The 26,545-nt window shown below is 39.4% G+C and overlaps 1 long non-coding RNA gene across 1 annotated transcript; it reads right to left on the bottom strand.

Moving 5' to 3' along the window:
* Positions 1-335: 335 nt before the first annotated feature.
* On the bottom strand, positions 336-4,242 carry LOC311593609. Its single transcript, XR_014777781.1, has 3 exons — positions 4,149-4,242; positions 576-712; positions 336-451 (listed from the first exon to the last, which is right to left on the bottom strand). It is a non-coding gene; the product is annotated as an uncharacterized lncRNA (long non-coding RNA).
* Positions 4,243-26,545: the final 22,303 nt, after the last annotated feature.

Raw genomic sequence — 26,545 nt, 5'->3', positions numbered from 1 at the left:
GCTTAAAAGATCTGCTTCCTACTAGCTACTTCCTATTGCTACTGCTGCTAGCTTCCTAATAGCTTAGCTGAAAAGTATGTGTGTACTTAGCACATATAAGTGCTTGGATTCAATTCTAACAATTCTAGTAGCATAAACGTGCGCGCACACACACACACAAAACTTAAAAGGTCAGAAGTGTGAGGACCAGAGCTAAAGCATCTGGCTTCACGTTTAGGAAGGCCAATGCCTAATATAGCAGTGAGGACTACTTGCAAGTCTTGAAAAAGGGACCACACTTACCTCCTGCCAGTGAACACTGAGTGTCATAATGCCACCCTGGTGTCTGGGCTGAGGCAGAAGAAAGGGCAGGTGTTGCTGCTTCCTTTGGTTCTGGTCGAGGTGGAGTTGGAAGTGGAACAGAAGCTACCACAGGAGCTGCAGGCTGAGGTGCTGTTATGGCGTCAGTCTCCTATGGAGGCAGAAGCAGAAGATAGCTTCAGGTTTAAGACTAGCTTGGACTACATAGTTCCAGGCCAGCCAGGGCTACATAAATCGTATTTCAGAACAGACATGCAAACAAAAGCATCACTAACCGCTAGGAAGTTCGCCAGTGTACTGTCAATGTCAGTTGACTGGTTTCCATTTGGCTCTTTGGATTGTGCTGTTTTTTCGGACACATCACCCTCATCATCATCACTGTCAGCGTAAGCACCAAGTAAACACAGACCTCCTAGAAACAAAAGGCAAACACCAATATACTCTAGGAAGTATTTAAGAAAATGCACAGGGACTACAGAGATGTACTAGCAGTTAAAAGCACTTAAAAAATAACCACATAGCTCTCCTTTTTATTTATTAGGTGATATATATGTGTGTGTGTGTGTGTGTGTATGTGTGTGTGTGTGTAGGTATAAACACACATGTATATTCGGATACTCATGAATACATAGAGGCCCAGAAACAGGGATGGGAGGGTGTTTCTCTATAAATCTAGAACTTGCTGTTTTAGCTAGTCTGGCTATCCAGCTTGCTCTACGGAGTCTATCTCCTCACTGGGATTGCAGGTGGGCTACCACACCTGCCCAATTTATGCAGAAGGATCCCAACTCTGGTCCTCATGCCTTTGCTAAGTGACATCCCTAGCCAAACCACATGGTTCTTTTATTTTTAATTTTTAAAAATTGTTTTATTGGGGCTAGAGAGATGACTCAGCATTTAAGAACACTGCCTGCTCTTCTAGAGGTCCTGAGTTCAATTCTCAGCAACCACATGGTGGCTCACAACTATCTGTAATGAAATCTGATTCCTTCTTCTGACTTGCGTGAAAACAGAGCATTTGGATACATAAAGTTAATAAATGCTTTTTAAAAATTAAGCTTTTATGTGCACAGGTATTTTGGCTGCATGCATGTCCATTCATTGCAGGCGTGCCTGGTGCCTTGGAAGCCAGAAGAGGACATCAGATCCCCTGGAGCTGGAGTTTCAGACAGTTGTGATCACTATGTGGGTATTGGGAATCAACTCGAAATCCTCTCAAAGAGCAGCCAACATTCTTAATCACCCAGCCGTTCTTCCAGCTCCAACCGCACGGCTCTTTAATCAGAGAGTTAACAGTTTGTTTATTTACAAATTAGAACATAATTCCTAAATCAGAATAATCACTAAATTAGGGCTAGGATTATAGCGTAGTTGAAAAGAATGTATGCGTGGCAGACATGGTGGTGCAGGCCTGTAATCCCAGCACTCAGGAGGTAGAGGCAGGTGTCTGAGGCCAGCCTGGTCTACAAAGCGAGTCCAGGACAGCCAAGGCTACACAGAGAAACTCTGTTTCAAAAAACAAAGCAAAGCAAAACAAACAAACAAAAAACAAAAACAAAACCCTGAAAAGTATGTGTGTACTTAGCACATATAAGATCCTGGATTCAATTCTAACAATTCTATAAACACACACACACACACACACACACACACACACACACACACACACACCAATCAAGCTGGGCACAGTGGCACAAGCATGCATGTGTTCTCAGTTAAGGAAACTGAGGCAAGATGCAAAATGATCACGAAACCCAGGCACAATGACCAATGTCTTTAAATCCAGCACTCAGTAAGCAAGGACAACCAGATTTCTGTGAGTTCAAGGACAGTCTGATCTATATAATAAGTGAGACTCTGTTTCAGAAACAAAACAACACACACACACAAAAGGGGAAGGAGGGGTCCAAATGATAAAAATACAATATATTCATGTGTGAAATTCTCAAAAAAGTAAAAAATTATTTAAAAAAATCCCAAAACCAAAAAAAAAAAAAAAAAAAAAAAAAAAAAAATCCAAACCCACAAAGAAAACCATCAAACCACCACAAATAAAAATTATATCATATCCTTCAAGGGGTCCGGCTGGATGGCACAAGTCTTTAATCATAGCACTTGGTTCAAAGTCAGCCTTGACTGCATAGCAAGTTCCAGGCCAGACAGAGCTATTTGACATGACCCTGTTTCTACCCCCACCAAATCCCGAAGATAATAAAGTCAATTTACATATGCTTGATATCCTCTCCCAAAATACACCATGGGCCCCTGAACCTCACTTTCCTAAAATAACAGAATTTGATGATTAAATGTCTACTCAAGATAGATACTGCACATGTCTGTAATTCCAACACTGAGGAGTCTAAAGCAAGATCGCACTTTGCTGTCGAGGATGGGCTGCTGGTGACTTCTGGGCCAGCCTGAACTAAGAATGGTAGCCCTATCTCAAAAGCTAACATATCCAAAACACCTAAGCCAATCAAAGTACCACAGCTGAAACAGATTTCTTAAGTAAAAACAATGCAGAAAATGTCAGAATAAATCTAAAAAATTTTAATCTTCAATATACATAAAACACAGAAAAAAACTCTTGCTTTGCCAATGTGAAAATTCTGTGTGTATGTGTGTGTGTGTGTGTGTGTGTGTGTGTGTGTGTGTGTGTGTGTAGTTTTAAAAACATATATGTAAAATTTAATACCCTAGGCATCTTAAGACTATAGTTGATCCATTTATAGGTGAGTGGGTTTCTAAAGTCTTAGAGTGAAAGCTAGAGAGATGATTTGAACTCAGGTCTGACAGATAGCCACTGCTGCAAATATCACAGCAGAGTGGGACTGCAGAACTACAGAGGATGAGGGCACTTAAAGGGAGGATTGTCAGCTTCACAAGTATTTGATTGGTACCAACTAGGCAGTGTGTTAAATGAGCTGGGTATGGGGGCTGGAGAGATGCCTCAGTGGTCAAGAGTGCTGACTGCTCTTCTAAAGGTCCTGAGTGACCACATCGTGGCTCACAACCATCTATAATGCAATCTGATTCCCTCTTCTGGCCTGAAGGTGTATTTGCAGGCAGAGAACTGTATACATGTTTAAAAAAAAAAAAAGAGCTGGATATGGCAGCGCACACCTGTAATCATAGCACTTGGGGGCTAAAGGCAGGAGTTATCAATAGTTAAATAAGTCAAAATGAAAAGTAAGGCGTTTTATATACTTATTTATAACTAACTAAATAAATATAGACAAATACACAAATAATAAAAAGTAAATAAATAAATAGTCAAATGGTCAAAATGAAAAGTAAGGCCTAGGTGGTACTCTTAAAGAACATCAAAGGGGCCGGGCTTTGTGGTAAACACCTGTAACCCCAGCACTTGGGAAGCAGAGGCAGGTGGATCTCTGTGAGTTCAAGGCCAGCCTGGTCTACAAAGGAGTCTAGGACAGCCAAGGCCACACAGAAAAACTCTGTCTCAAAAAACCAAACCCCAATAAAAAATAAGATAGTACTTCTTTTGTTGTTAATCTGTTTTGTTTAAGCTGAGACTAGAGCCAAGAGCCTTGCATTTCCTAGGCAAAAACTTTTTTTTTTTTTTGAGACAGGGTTTCTCTGTGTAGCCCTGGCTGTCCTGGAACTCGATCTGTAGACCAGGCTGGCCTTGATCTCAGAGATCCACCTTAGATAAAAACTCTTACCACTGACACACAACCCCAACCCCAGAAAAACTTCAATTACTCTTCATGAGAAATAAACTAGCAACACTTAGCCATGCAACAAACAATTCAGGTACGAACTCAATTTTAACTTAATAATAGATATTTTATAAAAGAGGTAAAAAGAACAACAAAAATCTACACCTGTTGCCTTAACAGCTGTGGGTCTGGTGGTCGTGACTGGTTGGAAAGGATCCTGAACAACTTTGGGAAACTCCACCACCACTTCCTGTTCATCTGTATTTGAAATGAACAAAAGGAAACTGCAGTAGTTGGTTATTGAAAGAATTATTTTCCCTACTATGGTTTCTAGCTTCAATTCTGTTGCTGGGATAATCATCATGATTAAAAGCAACTCAGTGCTTACTAGCTTGCTCCCTCTGGCTTGTTCAGATACCTTTTTTATATAGCCCAGGCCAACTTGCCTAGGAATGATGCTGCCTACAGTGGACCAGGCCCTTCTGCATCAATTAGCAATTAAGACAAGGCCTCACAGACATGCACACAGGCCAATGTGCTTGAAACTATACTTAAATCAGACTCCTTCAGTTAATTCTGGGATGTGCCAAGTTGAGAGTTGATGCTAACTATGACATAGAGCTTATTTCCATAAGAATTTATGCATTTCTCATATTGAATATTCAACCAGAAATATAAAGAAAATGACTACTTAATGATCATCCCCTTCAGATAGGATGCCAGGTTGACTTTAATGAAGTTAAGTAGTAGCACTTACTGATTTGAATTTCCAAATGGGACTCTGTTTGATAAAGCTTAGCCCACTTTTTATGATATATTAACATAAATAATCAGTGAGGTTGTTAATGTTACCATGGGACAAGATTGGCATTTGGGCTTATGGTGTTACACTGTATCGTAAATGTGGAGATGTAAGTAGATAACTGTTGAGTTTCTTTTGTGTTGCTGTGATAAAAATACCAAATACAAAGCAACTCAAGTGTTTATTTTATCTCACAGTTCAAGATAAAGTCCATCATGGTGAAAAAACCAAGGCAGCAGAAGCCTGAAGCAGCTGGTCATAATAAGAAATGAAAGCACGGCAGCATTTAGCTTGATTTTTCCAGTTTCTGCAGTACAAAATTCAGTACCTAGGGAATGGAGTCACCCACAAAAGCCCTTCTCCCAGGTGTTTTCACACTGTGTCAAGTTGATACAGTAACGATTGCTGTAATAAGAAATGAAAACAAAGCACTCGCTCTTGGGTTAGTATGACAAAAAGTAAGTGAGCCCAAATTTAAATCCTCAGCTACCTCCCTGTGCCCTCTGTCTATAGCACGGTCCCTGCCTGTGTGTAGTCAGCATGATGTAAGTTTGATCAGATTGGCTCTGTGGTGTGTTGAACCTCTGACCCTGTGCCTGTCCCTAACACAGGGCTTTTCTCTGTAGTTACTGAACAACACAGTAAAAGGACATGAAAAAAAAAATGTGGACTATTTTTCTTTAACAGAGTTTAACAAGGGAATGAATTTTACTGACCTCCAACTGACTCAGAATAGCAAACAACACGGCAAACAGACATTGTCAACTTATATCCATGTTGTCTGCAATGTTTATAAAAGATATCTACTGCATAAGGTTGCTTCCAATCAATTAGCTGCTTCAGCAAATGATTACCAGAACCCACACATATACACATACATTACTCTGGGTCAGAGGCATGGGAGTGTACGTAACATGATTAAAGTTATGCATTAGCTTAAGCTATAAAGAGTGATTACATAGGAAATCCAAGGCAAAATAAGGTTGGTTAGAGTATTATCCTAAAGGCAGGTTGAACGTAAATGGGCTGAGCACACAGTAGGAAGACAGGGCGTGTGGAATCTTAAATGATCGCAATAGGTTTTTATTAACTTTGCTGTGAGCTCCGCCCAAAGTTTAGGATTTTATAATTATTAAATTATAAACTTAAATTTATTATAATTATATTATACATTATATAAAATATATAATTATAATTATAAATTATTATACATTATAATATATACATTTTATAAAAATGTATCACTACAAATGATAAAGGTTCCCAAAGTGACTATTTTTGTCACATGGATAAAATAGAGACAGTAGAGGATGGATGCACACAACAGTCAGTAGCTCACACCAGGCATATCTGAAGTGTTAGTCCTGTTATTTTGAGGAAAGGATACTACACTCCATAAAACAGTGCAGTTTTACCACCAACCAAAGAACATCCAAAGGATGGACCTAGGGCCAAATCACATGTACAACAGATATGCAGCTTGGTCCTCATGTGAGGTCCCTAAAAGAGCAGGGGCTGGCTCTGATTCTGTTGCCTGTCTTTGAATTTCTTTCCCCTAACTGGGCTGCCTTGTCCAGCCTCAATGGGAGAAGATGAACTTAGTCCTACTGCAACTTGATATGCCAAGGAGAGTTGATACCCATGGGAGGTCTCACCTTCTCTCAGGAGAAAAGAAGGGGAGGAGAGGGGAGGGGAGAGGAGGGGGAGGGGAGGAGACGGGGGGGGGGGGAGGTGACTGGGAGGAGAGGAAGGGGAAGGGAAGCTGCAATTGGGATGTAAAGTAAACAGACAGACAGACCTGAGCCAACCATTTTCAAATTATACCTTTAGTCGATTCAAATTATTGGAGAAGACTTTTGTGAATGGATGGCCAGTTAGAATCCAGCGGAACCTCTGCTATGTCATGACACTCACCTGGAGGCTACATAAGTTGGTTATAGAGGTTACTACTCAAACACGGAGAGGAAAGCACATCTTTAGGCTCAGTATCTCTGCTATACTTCTATATCTCTGAAATATAAAAGCAATGAAAATTTTCACTTGGTGATACGATGAACAGCCGGAATCACATTTTAATGTGTGACTCGTAACTTTTTCCTGACTATTTGCCCATCGCTGTTCTTTTCCCTTTTCAGGCTATCGTATAGCCGGGACCACATCATGTACTTTCTGAGAACTGGATTCTTCTAATCATGATGGGTAGCGCAGTCAACTCTATACTCATTGGTATTTCCCGGAGACAGGAAGGTACTGGCATGAGGAATAGTCAGCTGCTGAGCTTGTTTGTAAAGGAATATGACGATTAGGTTAAAATTGGGAACACCCACACTAAAAATGGGTAGTGACCATATTTCTTCCTCAGAATGGAAAAAAAAATATATAAATTTAAGATTTGAAGACATAAAACTCCTAGAGGATAACGATGGAGAAGAGCTAGAGGGCGTTAGGTTCAGCAACATCTTTTTCTATACAACACCAAAGGCACAAGCCATGAAAAGAAGAATTAATAAGGTGGACTTCATTTGAGTGTAAAATTTCTGTTCCATGAAAGACACTTTCAAGAAACTCGCTACCTGAAAGTAACTACATTTTCAGGAAAAAGTTACTAGTCACACATTAAAATGAGATTCAGATTCTTCATTATATCACCAAGTGAAAAGTTTCATTGCTTTTATATTTCAGAGATGGCTAAAGACGTAATTTCTACTCTGAGTTTGAGTACTCACCTCTGTAACCAACTTATGTGGCTTTCAGACAAGAAAAAGCAAGTGTCATGACATAGTGGAGGTGGTGCTGGTTTCAAACTGGTCATCCATTTACAAATGTTTTCTCAAATAATCTGAATTATTTGAGAAATATTTCTCATTTGAATGGACTTGTGCTCTGGACTATAAAGGAAGGAAAAAAGTAGCGTGAACACAACCACTCCCTGCTTCCTGAGTGTGGTTGTGATGGAAACAGCATCTTCAAGCCCCTCCTGTCTTGACTGCCCTGCCATGGTGAATTACCTGCTTAGCTGTGAGCTGAAACAAACCCCTTCCTCCTTAGATTGATTTTGTCAGGGTATTTTTTTTTATCATAACAGGAAAAGAAAACTAAGGTAGTAATGTTCATCTTTATTCCTGCTGCAGTTTTTCATAGCTTAGTAGACTATTTCTTATGGCTATGAATCATATTGTAATGTTTATGTGTGCAAGGTGTGTATATGCCCAAGAACACTTCCATGTTTTGCCAAGTAGAAATAAAGCTTGCATCTATCACCACAAGCAGATTTTTTTTGCATGAAAAACATCTTTTTGTATTAAATATTAAGATACCTGATTGCTTGGTATCTCGTAAGATTTTCTTTAAATCCGTAGCTAATCACCAAACTGTCTTTCAAAATGATGATATGTCCTCATCAGTAGTGGAGAGATATTTTGTTGGTCCACATCTTTGCTAGTGTTTAAGCAGTGTAGTGGTGGCTCCTTGCAGCTCTAATTTGTGTTCCCTGATAGCTTTTGGTATAGAAATTCTTTTCTTGTGCTTTTTCTTTTTTGGCCACATTTCTATCTTCTGTGGTATTGTCCAGATAAATCAGTTTTATAATTGTTGAATTTTTGATAATTCTTTATATGTTTTAAGTGACAATACTTTATTGGAAATTCTTTCTGCAAATACTGTCTTCCATGCAATGGCTTGTGTTTTAGTTTCTTGAAAGTGTCTTTCATGGAACAGAAATTTTACACTCAAATGAAGTCCATCTTCTTAATTCTTCTTTTCATGGCTTGTGCCCTTGGTGTTGTATAGAAAAAGATGTTACAAAACCTAAGGTCATCTAGTTCTTTTCCTTCGTTATCCTCTAGGAGTTTTATGTCTTCGAACGTTACATTTTTTTCATTCCATGCAAAGTTTTGTGAACTGTACAAGGGATGTGGTGAGGGGTATGGTTCTGCATGTCTAGCTGTTGTAGTGACACCTGCAGCAAAACTTTCTTCGCTCTAGTGTGTTGCCTTTGTACCTTCTGTTCCATTGATTGGTTTGTCTGTTCCATCACAACTGCCATATTGTCACTATTACTGAAGGTTTGTATTAAGTCAGAAGTTGCATAGTATAGACAATATTATTCTTTAATATTGTATCCATTACTCTTGGTAACATCCCTTAGATATGAATGTTAAAATCAGTTGTCAATAATACATTAATGGCTGGTATTTTGATTGAGAATTTGTAGAAGAAGGTTGAAAGAACTGACATTGTGACAGCATTGAGTCTCAGTGACGTTTAGCACAGAATATCCTTTCATTTCTTTCATTCATTTGCACTTTTAAAAACATAGTTTTATTGTTTATCTCATGTATACTTGTGCCTATGGTGACTTGCTTTCAGAATTTTTCTTACATGAATAATCATGTTAGGTATAAACAAAGACAGTTTATCTCTCCCTTTCCATTTGGCACATCTTTACTTATTTATCTGATTAATTGCATGTAAATAGGATTCGTAATATGATGTTGAAAGGGAATGGGGGAAAGAAAGGGGCTAGAGAATAAAATAAGTAGAAGAGCATTTCCACTAAGATCTGTGGGTAGACCTTGGTGTTGGGATGTAAGGCTATATGTCTCCTATCATTTTGGAGATGGTGTTATGTTTTATTTCATATTTTACAACAGATTCTGGAGCCATAGTTTAGGTGAAGTGTTTCCTACAGAATGAGAAAAATATTTGACAGCTATATATGAGATAGGATTATTTTGTCTAGCATATTAAAAGCACCCCCTGGATAATACTAATAAAACAAATGCCCAATTAAAAATGTGCTACATATATGAACTACAACACCATCCTTCTAGGCAAGACGGCCTCACTGCTGGAATAGAAACAGGGTTGTTAAGGGTACAACCAACTACTCTTTGCTTGGATGTGAGGCCTGTTTCACAGGAGGTAATTTATACTTGGCTCTATAAACATATTCAAAAGCCCCTGCTGGGCAAGTTATATGCCCCAGTGGAGATACAACTTTTGACTAGCCAAATTGATATGGCACCAAACTACCTTTTAAACAGTTTAGACAATACACATTTATATGTGGACCTACTAACATTCTGAAAAGTAACTAGAGAAGCTTTCTATTCCAATGGATGGTGGAGAATGCAGACTTTTGGTTCTTAGGTACTGAAATAAAACAGACCTCTGACTATTTTGCTCTAAACTGGATGTTTATGCCACACTCTTTAACGCTCAGGTCAGATAATATTGCAGAAGAGGAAGCAGAAAGACAGTAAGAGATGGAGGGTAAGGAGAAGTATTACTACTATATCCCATTTTTTAGACCTGACATGGCTATGTAATCATGGCCTCATTGCAGCTGCATATGTCTGAACTGGACCTATCAAGAGTCAGTCAAGAGGGGAGGGACTCACAGAGCCCGCTCACTCCATGAGGAACAAGTGGCTACTAATACATTCTGGGGGAGGTAGAGTCATTGTCATAGGCTCTTCCACTGATAAGTTGACCAAGCCCCACTGGACAGTTCAAAAACCGTGGTCACACAAATGACCCTGGACAAGCTCACTGGGACACAAAATAAGGGTGACAGGAATATGAGAAAAGGGATCTGTAGAAAGGAGGGGAGCGGTTGACAAGGAAAAAAGGAAGATAAAAGAATGAGGAGTTAATCCTGAAAATTGCAGATAAGTGCATGGAACTAGAAATGATCATACTGAGTGAGTTAACCCAGACCCAAAAAGACTCACATGGTATATACTCACTTATAATTGGACACTAGCCCAAAAGGCATGTTCCATGAAAGTCTTCACTTACCAGGAGATTGGGATAGAAGCAAGGATCTCCTACTGGGACTCCAGGTGAGAGAAGTATGGAAGAACAGGGAAATAGAAGGACCCAGAGAGTCCTAGAAACCTACAAGAAGAACATCATGAAGGGTGGATCTGGACCCTGGGGTGTCTACTTAAACTACTGCACCAAGCAAGGACAATACATGCAGTAAGCATTGAATTCCTACTTGGATCTAGCCAATGGACAGGACGTTCTCCACAGTTGTGTGGAGAGCGGGGACTGACTCTGACATGAACTCTGGTGCCCCATATTTGACCACTTCCCTTTGGCCGGGAGGCCTGGTGGCACTCAGAGAAAGGGTAAGCAGGCTACCAGGATGAGACTTGATAGGCTGTGACCACACAGTGGGGGAGGAGGTCCCCTTTTGCCACAGACCTAGGGAAAGGTAATAGGGTAAAAGAGGGAGGAAAGGAGGAATGGGATGATACAAGCGAAGGCATAACAATTGAGATCTGAATAAATTAATAAAAAATAAAAAGTTAAAAAAGTGAGGAGTTGAGTAATCAAAATGTATTCTATCTATCTAGCTATCATCTATCAATCAATCATTTATCAATCACCTATACTCTAAATATTATCCCTATAAGAGTTTATATATCTATTATATATTACTTAAAATAATTAATTAATAAAAATGAACATTGGAAATAGAGTATATTGTTTCTTACATGTATTGGTTTCTTAGTCCTGTTGATTAAAATGCATTATTAGCTATACACAGGTAAAGTTGATATTAATGAGAATCACTATTGTCTTACAACACACACACACACACACACACACACACACACACACACACACACACACTCAGTTCCTGCCCAAGATAAAAATTCAGTTATTTCTCCCAGGTGTTACATATTTTTTCACTTGGGAGACATCTTGTTGCTACAGACAGCAAGGAAGATGTCTACAGTGGAAACCAGCAGCACTCCATCCAGGTCCCCTTGGATTCATTTTGCTGTTTTTGTGAGCCTTTTTTAGATGTGATGAGATGTAACACAAAGCCTGTGCCTGCAGCTCTTGTTCACAGAGCTGTCATTTTTTTTAATGCTCAAATGCAGGCACAGAAAGCTAGAAACGCCTGGGAGTTTACTCCCTGGCTTCTGTTCAGTGTTCTGCTTAGTGAGTAGAATATAAGTTACCCCTCAAGGTTTGGCCAATGTGAGGCGTGAAACATACACTTTCATTTTCTTGCAGTCTTCAGTGCCTCCTGAATTGGCTTCTTCTCTTTCCCCAATTTGTTTATTCCACTTCTTTACTCATTTCTCCTGGGAATATTTTCTTAATAAATTGTGTGCATACGCATTCCTGTTTCAGAGTCTGCTTCTGGGACACACAACCTAAAGATATTGGGAAAAGTCCTGTGTACTCCAGGAAGAAATTACAAATAGAAATTTAAATTTTTCTATAATTCAATAGATCACCTGTCAGCGATGTTAAAATCAGGACCAATGACTGCAAAGCAAGTAAAAAGAATATTTCACTTGAAAGCATAATAAATACCTGTGTGAGTTTTGATTCCATAAACTGATAACTGTAAATAAAAGGCATAACCATAAAAATGCTAAACCTGAGATATAAAATACTAGCACCTGAGATCTTTTCAGTGAAATCTGTACTGGACTACACCCGAGGACATGCAATTGAGGTGCTCTTTAAAAATGCAATCTTAACCTGGGAATGTTCTAAGTCTAAGGGGGACATGGAAACCTGGGAATGTTCTAAGTCTAAGGGGGACATGGAAACTATGCAATCTCTCTTTCTTTTTATGTCAGCCTTACCTTCTGGGCTTGGAAATGTCATAGAGGGTTGCCTAGGACTAGCTCCCTCAGTGGCTACAAAGAGGCAAGATGACAGAGCCTTTAGTAGTGTAAGAGGATTAGCTCCACGTAGGATAAATTTGCCTCATAGTGAACCTATACAATCAGTGTTCAAATGTGCATGATCTCCATGCAAACCTTCCTGATAATCTGTGTCAACACACTTGTTCATTCTTCATGACTCACTCACTGTGGAAGCACCGTGACCCATGGGTTATCAGATCCTACCATGTTTCTCTTTGCTTTTATTGCCATGGCCTTGTGCTTTAAATAATATATCATATCTTATATGGCTAAATTCTGCTTTCTAGAGATGCAAATTAAAATACTGATTGATTATTTCCTTGGAGGCAATCACAAGCACTCAAAACAGTTCTTAGAAAAATGCTGAAGGGAAAGTGATTGAGTATATAACTGTATATCAGAATTATTTAAGTGTGAAGGTAGCATAGATCATTTGGATACAGGACAGGTTTGTTCCATGCTTCTTACATCTTGAGGGATGTGCATGCATATTATTATTTCCCAGGCTCCAGGAACAGTAGTAAAGGGAAAAGTTAAACTAATGCCTAAGTACTTGTGGATAATATGATTATAAAAGTTAACATAGTTTTAGTTAAATAATTTAACCAATTCTGATATAGTAGACTCAAATGTAAAGAAGAACAAGACAATGAGACCCTTTCAATTACATTACAAAGAAAGAAACCGAAGCAAAACCATATAGTAACACAAAAACCACATCAGACAAATGACAAGGAGACATTTTCTTTTTTGATATGCACACTGTCACAGCGTGCCCACATTATAGAGCACTAAGAAGGGAAGCTGACACTGACAGTAGGAATTTCTTACCAGTAGAGGCTAAACCTTTATGAAAAATATGCAAGACCAACCATACTGTGATTTTTAGCATGCTTTCTTTCAGAATTGGATGTACAAGTAAACCCAAAGAATGTCAGAAATGATTAGAGAAATTAACAAGCATACATCCACATAAAAGTTGTTTGCACAAACAACTTTCAGATATAGGAATACAGTGTCACAATCTGCATACATTGCAATGCATTATTAGTTAAAAGAGTAATAAAAAGTTCCTAGAAATAAATTACTTAAAAAACAGTTTAGCCTTCTTGTTTGCTTAATTTTTTTCTTAAATTAATTCAGAAATTAACAACATGAAAATATATTTTCAGGACATGTTTAAAAAATAGTTTGAAGAAGGGAGGCACATGGAACTCCATTTCTTATTTAGAAAGAATGCACAGTAATAAAACCAGCATGGTACTGGCACAGAAATAGGATGGTGGATCAATAGAATTAAATCAAAGACCCAGAAATAATACCACACACCTATGGACACTTGATTTTTAACAAAGAAACCAAATTCATTCAATAGAAAAAAAGATAGCATCTTCAACAAATGGTGCTGGTCTAACTGGATGGCTACATGTAGAAAAATGCAAATAGATCCATATTTATTACCCTGCACAAAACTAAGGTCCAAGTGGATTAAAGACCTCAACACAAAACCAGATACACTAAATCTGTTAGAAGAAAAAGTGGGGAAGAACCTTGAACTCATTGGCACAGGAGACAACTTCCTGAACAGAACACCAACAAACAGCTCAGGCTCTAAGGTCAACAATTAATTGGAACTCATGGAACTGAAAAGCTTCTGTAAGGCAAAGTACACTGTCAACAGAACAAAATGATGCCCACAGACTGGGAAAATATCTCCACTAATCCTATATCCAACAAAGGACTAATATTCAAAATATATAAAGAACTCAAAAAAATGAAACCCTACCAAATCAAATAACCCAAATAAAAATGGGTACAGAGCTAAATAGAGAATTCTCAACAGAGTAGTATCAAATGGCTGAGGAACACTTAAAGCAGTGCTCAACATCCTAAGTCATCAGGGAAATGCAAATGGAAATGACTCTGAGATTCCATCTTACACCCATCAGAATGGCTAAGATAAAAAGCTCAAGTGACAGCACATGCTGGCGAGGATGTGGAGAAAAGGGGAACACTCCTCCACTGCTGGTGGGAGTGCAAACTTGTACAACCGCTTTGGAAATCAATCTGGCTCTTTCCCAGAAAACTGTGAATAGCTTTACCTCAAGACCCAGCTATACTACTTCTGGGCATACACCCAAAAGATGCTCCACCATGCAACAAGGACATTTGCTCAACTATGTTCATAGAGGTTTTATTCGTAATAGCCAGAATCTGGAAACAACCTAGATGTCCCTCAACCAAAGAATGGATAAAAAAAAAACTGGTACATTTAGACAATGGAATACTACTCAGCTATCAAAAACATGGAAATCTTGAAATTTCCAGGCAAGTGGATGGAACTAGAAATGATCATCCTGAATGAGGTAACCCAGAACCAGAAAGACACGCATGGTATATACTCACTTAAAGTGGCTATTAGGCCAACATAGATGTCCTCTGAGAAACTCCAACCAGTGGGGCATGGGGAAAGATCCTGGTGCTTTCAGCAGGACTCTGGGCAAAGAGCTATGAGTTGTACGGAAGAGATGGCAGATGGGAAGAGAGGGGATGTTGTTAGGAGCTTCACAAGGAGACTATCAATGCTGATGGATCTAGACCCAAGGTCATCTGCATGTACTGATAAACCAACCAAGGGCAGTTAAAACAGAGGTCCTGGACCTTCTGTTCAGGTGTAGCCAATGGATAACTCATTCTCCACATGGGGAATGAGAGGGGGCCCCATGTTGGTGGGCAGCAAGGGACTTTCTCTAACAAGATCTCTGGTACCCGGGATTTGATCACCCCTCCTTGGGGGAGAGGCCCTGTAGGAATACAGAGGAAGGGGATGCAGACTGTCTGAATGCAGAGCTGATAGGCTGTGGTGAGATGGTGGAGGAGGAGGACCCAAACTGTTACAGGTCTAGGGGAGGGGAATAGGACAGAGAGGTGGTGAGAATAGGAAGCTAAAAGCAAGGGGATTACAATCTGGATGTAATGTGAATACCTTATAATAAAACGGAATGCAAAAATAAATGTTCAACTTCAAAATATGTCTTTGTAGGGGTTTCCTGGGGGGAAGAATTAACATAAGGTAAGTTAATAGAAAAAATAAATTAAATACACACAAAACCCCAAAAGTCCCAGAACTTGAAGATAATGAGGAACAAATGAATGGTATTAAAACCATAAAAACTGAGGAGATGGCTCAGTTGGTAAGGCATTAGTTGCACAACTGTGAGCCTCTGAATTGGAGTTCCCAGAACCCATTAAAAAGTGATATACATTTCCTTAAGTGTTTCTCAGCCATTTGATGTTCTTCTGTTGAGAATTCTGTTTAGCTCTGAACTCCATTTCTTAATTGGGTTATTTGGTTTGGTGGTATTTAATTTCTTGTGTTCTTTATGTATTTTGGATATTAGCCCTTTGCCAGATATAGGGTTGGTGAAGATCTTTTCCCTGTCCAATATCCTTAGTCATTAGAGAAATGCAAATCAAAATGACTCTGAGATTCCATCTTACTCCCATCAGAATGGCTAAGATCAAAAACTCAAGTTTTCATGGTTCTTCTTGCTGTAGGTAGTTTATTGTATGTATGTGTAATAATATAAATGTATATGTAAAAATATTTAATTAAAAAATTAAAAAGATGTAAAGCTCTCCCATCATTGAATAAACTGTCACATTTTTATCTGTAGGGGGTAAATTTAGCACAAACAAACCACAGAGATGAGAGATAATAGAAATCTTTAGTAAAATCCATTAATAAATTTCTCCATGTTTTCAAAACAAATTCTCTTGTCCCTCTAAGAATCAATTCTCCAGAAACACCCTCACAGTCCCCACTCTGTTCTTTAGTACATGCGCTAAATCTGATGTCTTCTCTCATTTGCTCAACAAAACAGGAAACAAAAACATGTTGAAAGATATAACTATTTAACATGTTTCTATTATGACTTGTTTCTATTTTAATATTTCTTAAATAAGAGAGTAAAATGACCACTTACATAGCAGTTTTGTTGTATTATGTGTTGCAAATTAGCTGGGGTTGATTAAAAACCTGTGAGATAATGTGATTAAATTCTGTGTAAGTACTGTGCTGTTTATTGAATGGATTTTTGGTATCCTCAGGCAGTTTTGAAACCAAGTCTCCATAGAAGCTAAAGGAAATTCATGCATATACGTAAGGATACATAAGTGTCTAAGCCATTTTAGATATGGTAGAAAATGAAATCAATCTAAATGACCACAAATAGATCAATCTTTAAGTAGATCACATGATGTTTATTCCATAGAATTCCATGTAACTAATAAAGAAATTTGAAGCTATATGTGCACTAAGTGGAAACTTGCACACACATACATATATACATGTTCAATGTTTATTTTAATTTCTTGCTTGGACAATGAAGCTGGAAGATTCACATTTTTGCCAAGGCTCTGCAACCTCGTGCATCTCTTATTATGTTTAGCCCCAAAGCCTCCAGTTTACAAACATTTCATAAAAACCCACAGACAGTTTTAAAACCAAGTATTTTGAGACTTGAATTATATTATCAATCTGTTTAAGGTGATACTTTTTAATGGTAGCACTTACTATTAGAAACTAAAAATGATGTTCTTATGGAACGGAGAATAGTATGGAGGCTGGCTAGGACCTGAGCTGGGGCAGGGAGAGGGAGGGACAGGAGAGCAGCAAAGTAAAGTTAACACACCTAAAGTAGTTCTAATATTTTATAGCACAAACGGGCAGCAATGGCTACAATTTATTATACATTTCAAAGTAGATATAGGAGAAGCACTTGATACCTTCTAGTATCACTTGATACTTTTGATACATTTGATAGAAATTTGACACTTTCTTAATCATAGAAATGTATGAAGACATAGAGATCCTGATATATTGATCTGGTCAATATGCACTGTATAACAATTTGATGTCTAATCTTGGTTGTCAACTTGATTGGATCTGAAGTCAACTATGAGACAGTCCACTGGATAGACTTGTGGAAGATTTCCTGAACAGGCAAATTGAAATAGGGAAACTCACCTTAAAGGTGTGTAACACCTTCTGCCAGCAGCCTAGACCGAAGGAAGTCAGAGTGAAAAGTATTCGCTTTTTTGCCTATTTGCATTTTAGTCTCACTGGCAAGTCCATCTACTCTGCTGCTGCTCCTGCTGCCATCTTGGCTGCCACCCTTTTATGACACCAGAACCAGTGTTTTCAGGCTTATAATGTGGACTAAACACCACTACCCTCCATAAATCCTTCAGCTGAAGCTCAAAACTGCTCAACTGTCCAGCCTCTCTAGTGTGAAGACAGCCATGTTTGGACTACCAAGACTGTACTGTGTAAGCTAATCTAATAAATCATATTTTACTATATATTTATTCTATTGGTGGTGTTTATCTAGAGAGACTCAATGCCTGAATTGAATGATAATTAGGTACCTCATAAATGAGTATGTGTTATCACTATTAAAGCATTTCAAAAATTATAATAACAAAGAGCTGCCTTGAGCTTTATTCTATTTGTTAGGCTATCAGTAGAATTGTGTCCTCCAAGGTTATATATTGCCTATGAATGTACTGTTTGGCGAATAAGATTGTCACAGGTGTGACTATTCTGATGATGTCATAAGAGAGCAAGATGATCTCTTAGTCTGAACAGCATCGGCAAGCACTATGTTGCCTATGTGGTTAGTTTTAATGTTATTAAAATGTGGATCAGCTTGGGGTTCGTGCATGCTAGTTTGCTCAGTGTTTGAAAGGTTGGATCATTTCATATTGCATGAAATCACGTCCTCTGATAGGCACAATTCAAGTAATTGTTCAATAACCATTTTTAATATTGCCTTGTGCTTGAAGACAAGTATAACAGAACGGTCATTAAAGATGTATGCACATGGGTCTGGCCAGATGGACATCAACACTGAGAAGTCAAGTGCCCAGAGCAGGCAGCTCTGTGCTCAGGACAGAGAGAATACAGGACAGAAACTATTTGCTCTCTGTGTGTGATTTAGTGGGGGTGGGGGTGGGGGTGGGGGAAGGGGGCTCACCATCAAGCGTTGGCTGAGGCATAAAGGCAATCAAAAAAGGTGGAGGTGTTTAAATGAGCTTCTTCTGAAAACTGAAGGGAGTCACCAGCATTCGCCCAGTTCATCAGTGAGTCTTTCAAACTCCACCTTCTGGTGGGTCCTGACCCTGGTTGCTTCCTGACCTGCACAGCTGAGATGCTTAGCTTGGCCACCTGTGCTGGACCGATGTTAAGTGTCACCCTAACTGGTCTCTTGTTTCCAGCTCATTCCTGTAGTCTATTTTCATCACAGCAAGAGTCATCCTTTAAAGTGTGTTGCTTTTCAAAACACTCTGATGGTATTCCCGTTTCTAGTGCAATCCAGATCCCATAGAATGGCCAGCAAGCCACTCTTCACTGTCGCCTCCTGCCTTGTCTGCAGTGCGCTACTGACACGCGTGATTTACTCACTGTCAGCATTTCATGTCTTCCCAGTGTAAATAACAGTGTTTCCTTTTTTCCTTGTTCTTTGTCCATTTCACCCCATTTCATGTTTTCTCTATAAAACCTCACCACCTGACAAGCTCCTATTTACTTCATTACTTTAAATGCCAAGGAACTTAGGTCTTTTGCTTAGTAAAGCCCTCTATAAAAGATTTATTTTATTTCATATATGTGTAATAATATAAATGTACAGGTAAAATTTTAATAAAAAATAAGCTTCAAGTTAGATGGTTTTGTACAACTCCTCTAAGTGTCACAAGCATATTTACTATAGACTGTGCTGTACTTTATTAAATGCATTTTTATATTACTGTAAAAAAAGATTTATTAGGAAACTTCTACACTTGGACACTAATTGTTCTGTTAATGGGAAGGAGAAGGATAAGAGTGACAGTGATGGCCCTCACAGGCAGGAAGGACCACACAGCATAAGTAACTTTGCTCATTGCCGAAGCTGAGACAAGGTGGCTTTGCAGTGGTGCAACAGCCTGCCCAGCACTTCCCACCACCATGAACGTTAGCCAGTAGGGAGAGAGTTCCCTGGTCTGTTCTAGATTGATTTCCCTAAGGCCCAGGTGTATAGTGTATTTAGCAAATATGGGCTTAACATCTAGTTTTTATGCACAGCCAAGAACAATGGTGATAATCTGTATTGTTCTGTATGCCTCTGGGACATCCTTGACTCATAACTCGTAAGGAGTTACGTTGTGCCAGACACTGAGATCTTCACTTAATAATCCGTATTTTTAAGAGTAGCATTGTGAATTTATGCAAGAGAGCTTTGTCCAAGTGGCTTGATTGGCTTACGAAGTAGTGGTGTTTAATAAGGCTCCATCCTACTCCTAGTTTAATTAATTTACTTTCTCCCCTCATACTTCCACAATCTCTCCCTTATTCACAGATAAACCTTTTCCTCCTATTACCTACATTCTCCCATTCGTTCATACCACATGATATCTACTACGCCCTTTTTTGTTTTACTATGCCCTTTTATTTGTTCTACCATGCCCACTTTTTCTTACTTAGGTTACAAGATAATAGGTTTCTATGTAGCTTCTGAATTCATACTTCAGTTTGGCTCACTGTACCCTCCCCCACTCTTTGCCCCATCTCCATCATCCCACTACCAGCTTGAAGCTTTCTGTCCCCAGTATTACTCCTCTCTACCTCCATGACTTACCAGGCAAGATGTAACAGTTAGTACAATAGTGGCAAGGCTGTTAATGGGGTTAACCAACTGATCTCTCAATCATATAGAAGGCCTGCTTCACAGAAGAGTAACCCATGCTCAATACTGTAGTCACAGTCAAAATCCCAAGCTAGGGAAGCCATGTATTCCACAGGAAAACCTATTGATGTTGTTGTGCTAAGATTTCCATATTGTCAAACTCTCATCCGGATAGTTATGTTGATATCCACAGATTTGAGCTGCTCTCAACTTTGGCCAAAAAGCTTCTCACTGCAGAGGGTGGTGGTTAATGTAGAAACTCATTACTGCTACAAAGGGGATGAGAATAAGAGACTATGAGTGCTCAGCCATAGCTATAATGTTTATGTCACCTCCCCTCCCACGACTCACAAAACAACACAGAGGAGAGGACTAAAAGGATGGAAGAGTTAGACGATGGAAAGAATGCTGAGACAGGCTGGCTTCTGGACATGACATGGCTGTCACGTACAAGACCTCGCAGCAGCTGTGGTTATTCACACAAGACCTCTACAAGATCAAGAATATTTGAACATTCCAGAATGGAGTGTGTGTGTGTGTGTGTGTGTGTGTGTGTGTGTGTGTGTACTTATGCACCATCCCTAGTTGAGGAGTTAAAGGCAGTTGGTGGCTATTGAGTCAAGAAGAGTCACTTTTCTTTGTGTAATGGGGGCAGTTTCCATTTGGATGATCCTTTCCCCGTCACATATGCACATGGACAGGACTAACTGGACTTACTAGATCATAATAATTATAAAACGATAATACTTGGGAGGAAGGCAGGAGATATGTTGGGGAGAAAGTGGTGGGGAAACTGAGCAGTGGATGACTGAGAGAAACATAGATTGTACACAGGCATGAGGTTTACAATTTCTGTCTCTATCTAATAGTTCTTTGCTACAAGGCATGTCAAGCTTGTATCTCTGCCACTTGTTAACAGTGTCAGGATTCAACACACTATTGGTAGGCATGGATTTTAAACACAGTATAGAATATCCAGGAGTGACTGAAGTGCATCTTTCTGAAGACCAATCCTTGAGACTTCTCAGCTTATTCTGTGGGGAGGTGTAAGTCTCACCGTTCTGGTTGAAGCAGATTCTGATCAATAGCACCCTGCTCCTCGTAGTAGGAAGAGGTTTTTTTTACAATATGTTACATTCATCAGCACTCTCACGACCTTTACGAACAAGCTGTATAGCTTTTAGGAGCTGCTCTGCTAACTTTATAGAGGATGCTGCAACCAGGGAAGCCGAATCTGTAGTGACAATGGAGATCCTGTCAAGGACCTGCCAGATCAATGTTGTTAGACCCTGGAATCTTCCAGAATAACTTTGTTATCACTCTTCTTTTGAGCAGTCACACAACTGCATGCTTAAAGGATGACTTTAATGCCTTTTATAGAGTTTTAGGTCCTTTGCTGTTCTTTGTGAACAACATTTTAGTCAAAATGTACTTGAGCCCCGATTGCTTGGTGAGAAATAGGTCAGTGCAAGTCATGTTTAACATTCTTCTTTCTTCCCCTTTGGGATAGGATCTGCCTTCAGACTATTTTTCACCGAGAATAAGGATTAGGGCCTCTTTATCAATGTTGTCCATATCCCCACTCCGTACACTTTATTATCACTGCTAGAGGTGCTTCTTGCAAGCTGAGTTGTAGAGCTGTTTAAAAAAAAATCAAGTTCCCCAAAGCCAGGGAAAATTGAAATGTCACTCTTTACAAGGAGTTTTAGGAGGGAGACTAAGCATCTAGCTCAGTACAGACCATCCATTCTGTGGCCTAGTTTAGAAACTTTCAAAATCAATTTTAAAATCTTTGCTTTATAGCTTTCATATCCCCTCAGCACCATGCGTTTTTTATTATGAAATTGTGTCGGCCAAGCAACCAGGCTGAGGTGGGGTGGGCTCGGGCAGGTGGGGTGGCGGGGCTGGCATGGCTCTATTGTGTGGGTGCTGCCCCTGGCTGCTTGAAGCATCTCACTTGGGCTGGCTGCTGGCCTCAGCCTAGCCCACAGCCATTAAGCCTGCCTGCCGGTTGGCAGATAGTTCCCTTTGTGCTCTCTGCTCTAATAACCCTCCTCAAGGCCAAATTAGATTTATACGGGAGGGGAAGTCAGCTAGACTTCTGAATGACTATGCTAATTAGAAACCAAAATATAAACAGCAACTCCACATGGATGTATTAAACAAGCCTATTCTCCATAGCAAATCAAATTAAGAGAAATCCCATTATCTTGCTCAAGGTTTCTGCATTTTCACCCTCTGGCCGCCTGTTTTAGTGTTTGAGTAAAATGAGCATACAGAGATGTTTCCTTATACGTGTGGTTCTAAACCACAGCTTTCCCTCACTGCTCCACATTATAGTATTACCAAGATATTATTGACAACGGAACCAAACTGATTATTTTTAATCCACTGTAAATTTAAATCACATTCTAAAGCTCACCATTTTAACTATAATATAAATCAGTTACCACAACATTATCTCTCTGCATTTAAGTTAATGTAATGAATAATACCACATATGAGGTTTTTGAAAACTTGCAATTCAAATTCTGGAGCTCATTGGCTTTACATATAAAGTTATAGCAGGTGGCTATTAGATTATGAAAGAGATTCGCTGTCAGCAAATTGCCTAAAAATGGGCAAGCTTGGATACAGGCAGAGTCGATGGCCAAACTCTGCCAAGACATGGAAAGTCTTCAATAGTTCCTGACTCACTAATATGTCTGCCAGATATACTGGGCCAGAAGGCTGAAGATCATGCTCCAATGTTATAGAGAATTTTGGGTGACTTCTCAGGCAGCAAACTGTCCTTGTCATCTTCTCAGTTGGGAAGCTGCTAACCTCCCTGTATACTCAGGTAATTAATTTTATCCCTTTTCAAGTTTCTGATGGGGTTGAAGATCAGATAGTTTAATTTTACAATTAAGCTTAGTTGTTTAGAGGCTAAGATGTTTTTAGGTCTAGATAGATGTTTTAAGTTGATAATGGTGAGATATGATAGATATTGATTTATATTCAGAATTTTAGAGGCACCAAGTTAAGAACGATGTTTTCTTCAAGGCTGCCAAATACAAATAGCCAACACACTATGAATGTAACATTCTTCTTGCTATAGGTAATTTATTGTATATATGTGTAATAATATAAATGTGTGTGTAAAAATAAAAAAATATTTAATAAATAAAAATTAGTGAAAGTAACAGAGATCCTCTTCAGTCCTAGGGTTCTGCGTTAGCACTGTGTGTTTGGTGCAATGCTGGCCATCACAAGCTCTCTGGCTGTCAGGAAAGGATACACCGTAAGAAGCCAAGCTCCAGGTGAGCAGAAATGTGTGGCTTTAGGGCAGTTAGAACAGGTGTAGTGCTCTCTTGGTTGAGCCCCTGTGGGAGCAGACACAAGTGCAATACTTTTTTCCTCGACGACGAATGCAGCATATTATGGTTCCATTCATTCTATTTCTCTGGGTGAGGATCCTTAATTCGTTCTCTTTCCCTTAGAAACAAAGCCGCATCCCGTATTTGCCAGCCAACTGCAAGGCAGAAAGGAAGCCTTGGGAAGAACACAGAGGGCCAGCAGCAAGTAAGCACCCTGGGTGCTGGGGCTAAGTAGGGATGCACGGTTCTTCACCTCCACACCACGTGGGTTCCAACCCTCTGTCTTTCCTGCCATGATTCTTACACGGGCTCCTCTTTTTAAAGTAAATGTTAAGTTTCTTCTGTCTAGAGAGGACCAAGAGGATGAAGTGGGGCAAGGGAGTTTTAGGTGACAAGACAGCTTGCTTTTCTGGTGGAAGAAGCTCTCCAGGACTCATCTGTCTACACTTTCATACACCACGAAGAATCGTGGCATTTGTTTTCTCCCTTCCTTTATTCTTCTAGGTTGTGTTCTCCTTGACAAGTTTGATTTGGCTCCTCTGAGGCCTCTGTTGGGCTAAGACTTGGCCTTGACTCCATTTTCTTTTCTTTTCTTTTCTTTTTTTTTCTTTTCTTTTCTTTCTTCCTCCTCCTTCTCGTCCTCCTCCTTCATTCTCCAACTAGTTTTAGCAAGAAACCTGGTGTCAACTTAAGAGGAATTCATACCCCTGGTATCTGATGACCTTAGATGTTTAATCAGACCAGGTATTCCTACCATCCCCTCAGGTGGTAACTGATCACCCAGGCCTGTTTTAAGCGAGACTCTTGTTTACATTGGCTTAGCAAGAATCTCTCTTCTCTCCATGTTTCTTCTCAATGATTCCTTCTCTATCTACCCTTCCTGTAACCTGCTCTTGCCTGTAAATCCCTGTTGCCTTTACTATATTTGAATCTAAGCCCCACTCCTTTCCCCAATTATAAGTCTGCACATGTTGAGAGGATCTTGAGTAAAGTCTTACTGTTTTTTTTTTTTTACAATAAAGGAATATTATCTTCTGATAAAAAGTAGCTGACTGGATGAAATGTCTGATCAATATCTTTAATCAAGACCAACTGATTAATATAACCATTATCTACTAGCTCACTTGCTAGTTATATTATCATTATAACTGCAAAGCTTCTAAAAGAATCTCGCAAAGGATAATGCTGTTCTCATATAGATATAAATGCCCCTAAAAATCATTAGTTAGTGTATAAAAGCATGTCTAGGCTTCCTCTTCATACCCAAGACTCTTTGCCCTTGCAGTCTTCTATCCTACCTTTAGTTTAAAGTTAAGCACACAATCAGAGCCATATTTGATTGCATGTTTTCTAATATATATGGATTTGCTGTAAGACATGTATCCAGGTAGGATGAGAAGAAGGATACTTCATAGATGGATTTGTGTCAAAAAAGAAAAGTAATATCTCAATATTATCTTTAACTTTTCAGTGGTAGGAACAATATTCTTAGCATACTGGGCACAGAGTCACCAGGTAAAGGTCTGGTGATGTGCAAGTAGATGTTTCTTCTTTCAATTTTATCAGTTTGCAAAATTCATGAGGTTAATAAGTGTTAAAATTCTCATTATTATACCATCACCGATAGGGACGTAGCTTGAGGGTGTAATAGACTGCTCCTATTGTTGAAACTCCATCAAAAAGCAAGACCACACTTACCCTACATTAGAAAAACTCTCTCTCTCTGCATATAAGTTAATGTAATGAAAAATACCACATATGAGGCTTTTGAAAGCTCGCAATTCAAATTCTGGAGCTCATTGACTTTACATATAAAGTTATAGCAGGTGGCTATTAGATCATGAAAGAGATTCACTGTCAGCAAACTGCAATTGATCTAGTGGTAGATATACTGGGCAATTACATCAAATAACTACATTTATCTCTCTCTCTCTCTCTGTTTTTATATCGATGCCTTTCCAAAGCAATGCTAGTCTCAAGTGCTTGCACAGGGTTACTGCTATCCCTCCTGTGTATAAGGTCTATAAATCAATATTGATAGGTTATATTAACTGTCCATTTGCATTTAGGGAGAAAGAAAGACAGTCTCTTGTACTCACCTACACAGTCTCAACTCACTCCTCTTTCTGTGATTTTCTGCCTCAGACCCTGTCAGCTCACTTCAGGAAATGGTGCCAGTCCCAGAGAGCTGTCAACCGCATGGTTTTCTTTCTTAAATGTCATTCTGTGTTATCAAATATATCAAGACAAATCATTATTAAAGACCCTTAACTGTGAAGCAGGATGGACAAGAGGAAGTCAGGACCAGACATTCAGAGCATTTTCATGTAGTGAAGTGCTTGCTCATCAGCCTCAAGTACAGCGGTGAGGTCCAGAGGGCAGGACACTAGTCACAGCCTTTCACCTTCTAAGGACCCTCCCCTCACTGAGCAAACAGGCCTCCATCTCCAACCTTGGCTTGTCTAAACCAGCCATGGACCCATTTCCTCAGATTGACATGAGAGCACAGAGAACGATGGAGGCTGAGACTCAGTGACAGCAAGTAAGCTGGGGAGGAATGCTGGCCTTCTCATGAGAAAGTCTGTTTCTCAGCAGACAAAGCACAGCCCTGGCCCATGCCATCTCTTCTGCCTGGAATGCAAATGAGCTACCCGGAAGTCACCTGCTTTCACAAATTGAGAGCCTGTGGGCAAAATCCAACTTATAAAAGAGACATAAGTAAAAAGCCAGGGCTCATCAATAGTGAACTCACCTCTACAGTTCTTATATGAGAAAAATAAACCTCCATTCATAAAGTATTAGACTTGATTCTCCTGAAGCAGGAAACCTTCCCGGGTAACGAAGTAGCTAGCAGGCAGCATTCTCTGCCTATGTTTTGTTCTTCATGGCCAGGACAGTGACTTTATAAGGACAATCTGAAGCTTTCCACCATGGTTGGATGCCAGACTGCCTTGTATCTGTAGCATCCTCATTGTCACACTCTCAGAAAGCCTTG

The sequence above is a fragment of the Acomys minous genome, assembly GCF_964271855.1.
Source record: "Acomys minous genome assembly, chromosome: 3".
NCBI lineage: Eukaryota > Metazoa > Chordata > Mammalia > Rodentia > Muridae > Acomys > Acomys minous.
The sequence above is the reverse complement of the archived record's forward strand: the minus strand, read 5'-3'. Positions and strand labels throughout refer to the sequence as shown.